This window comes from Palaemon carinicauda, chromosome 19 (genome assembly GCF_036898095.1).
Source record: "Palaemon carinicauda isolate YSFRI2023 chromosome 19, ASM3689809v2, whole genome shotgun sequence".
NCBI classification, from domain to species: Eukaryota; Metazoa; Arthropoda; class Malacostraca; order Decapoda; family Palaemonidae; genus Palaemon; species Palaemon carinicauda.
In genome coordinates, this window is record NC_090743.1 from 43,579,481 (window position 1) to 43,581,980 (window position 2,500).

At 32.4% G+C, this 2,500-nt stretch overlaps 1 long non-coding RNA gene across 1 annotated transcript in view; it reads right to left on the minus strand.

Moving 5' to 3' along the window:
• The window catches only part of LOC137658614 (uncharacterized), a 279,626-nt gene that overhangs the window by 271,636 nt on the left and 5,490 nt on the right, over nt 1-2,500 (minus strand). The gene's annotated exons all lie outside the window — the stretch shown is intronic.

The following is a 2,500-nucleotide window of genomic DNA, read 5'->3' on the forward strand; positions in this document are numbered from 1 at the left end:
ATATCAAATATCATTAAATATTAATAAATATAAAGTATTATTAAATAGTAATATTAATAATAATAATAATAATAATAATAATAATGACGATGATGATGACTATGACGATGACGATGACGATGATAATAATTGGAGGCTGGAGAATGGATGGTATCTAAGCACTGAAATCACTCGTATAAGAATGTCTTCAAATAGTCATTTTCAGAAGCGTTTGGTGCAAAGTCAAAAGGAAATCATGTATTCTATACAGTATTAGTGACGGTGAATTAATGGTTATCAGAATTTAGAAAAACAAGACTCAATTATTGTAACAATAATTTAAAACGATAAATTCTTCTATAATGTTTAGAAGGTAAAACTAGAGATTGATAAAACAAACAACTAGAAAAAGGGCTATATGAAAATATTACTGTGAATAACCCTTATGGAAGCATTATTAAAACTTCATATGGTCAGCTGCTATACTCAAATGCAACATGTTAAGGAAGTAACAAAAAATTTTGCATCAATAGGATATAAAAAAAAAGTAGAAACTATTTTAGTGCATCCCCGGATAAAAAACAAATGGGGGTTATGAAGCGTGAAGATAGAGACAACTGGTAGTTTGCATCAATAGGCGTAGGAAGAATTGGTGATTATGATGATGAGATAATTCATGTAACCTTGTGATATAATACCCCTTGAATTACAACACTCATGCACATCTCCCTTACCTTTATATAGTGGTACAATACACGCACAAACCCAATCTACTGGTACCATTGACAACACAAAACACATATTCAACAATCTCACTAACATCGGCACAACAGAGCGAAGGAATACATCAGCAACAGGTGTAAGTAAGCTAAGGGTATTCAAAGAGTTAAGTCAGAGTGATTATATGAGAATAATAAAGTAAAAAAAAACCTACTGTGGAAATTACCCATTTCCAATTAACGATGTAAAAGATGCAGAAAATTTCACCAGACTACAAGAGACCTACCGAAACATGGTAAATATGAGTCTAACACAGGCAGTTTTCCCTGATTGTGAAAAAGTTGCATGTATCAAGCCTGTGTAAAAAGGAAAAGGTGATGCAGACAATTTAAGTTCATATAGGCCAATATCAAATCTATCATATTTTTCGAAAATTATTGAAACTGCTGTACACGAACAAACCTGGAAACATCTGAAAAAATCTAATGCCATACCTGATGATCAATCTGTATACAGAGAAAATTACTCCACAGAAACGAACAGTGTTAGCGATTAAAAATGACATAACAGAAATTATAACAAATGGCAAGTGTTGCATTCTTGTGATGCTTGATCTAAGTGCAGCATTTGATACTGAACATACATATCTGATGGAAGACCTTAAAGCTGTGGCATCGTAGAACGAGCATATGACTGGTTTGTGAGTTATCTTGAAAACTGTAAAGTTAAAGTAGTAATATCAAATGTTGAATCTGAGACAAGAAAACTAACCAAAGGGGTGCCTCAAGGCAGTGTACTAGGTCCTCTCCTGTTTGAAAGTTACACGATTGAACTGGCAAATATACTTGAAACTCACAGAGTTAAGTTTAAAATATACGCTGATGATACACAATACTATTTCCCAATAGAATCAGTTGATGAAGCTAAAAGAAAGGTACATGAAATAATGAATGACGTTAAGGCTTGGATGTTAACAAAAATCTCAAGCTCAATGAAGATAAAAGTGAATGTATTATTTTTGGAAATGAAAAAGATATAAAAAGAATCGAATGCTTCCAAAGAATTGAAATAGGTCAATCGATCATTGACCTAAAGAAATCTGTCAGAAATCTTGGAGTAATCATGGATGATAGACTGACAATGAATGAACATGTAAATAATATAGTAAGAAATTGTAACTATCATATCAGAAACAGCATTTATTAGTAAATACTTAGATGAAAAATCTATGGCCATACTCATTAATCACCACATATTTTCAAGAATTGATTACTGCAACTCATTGTTCTATGGCTTACCAAATTATTAGCTGAAGAAAATTCAGAGAGTACAAAACAGAGCCGCTAGATTAATAAAAGGACTACACAATAGGGAAAGAGTTACCCCTGCACTAATTAAATTACACCGGCTGCCGGTAAAAGCGAGAATTGAATACAAGCTACTCTTACTAACGTTTAAGATACTGAACCAAAATAAACCAAAATATCTAAAAGAATGCCTGAATAAACTAGAACTAGAAACAAATGTTAACATAAGACCCATGAGTGACAAACATAGGCTATCTGAACCAAGAACAAATAGTAAATTTGGTGAAAGGGCTTTTAGCTACTGTGCGCCTAGACATTATAATAAACTGCCAACTGAAATGAAGGACCTAAAGGGAGCAATTGAATTTAAGAAGAAACTAAAGACATTACTTTTCACAAGATCATATGATTTGGAAGATGCTACAATCAAAGAATTGTATAAGTTATAATTAAAAAGTTTCGTTAGATGATTAATATGGACCCGCCCGAGAAGT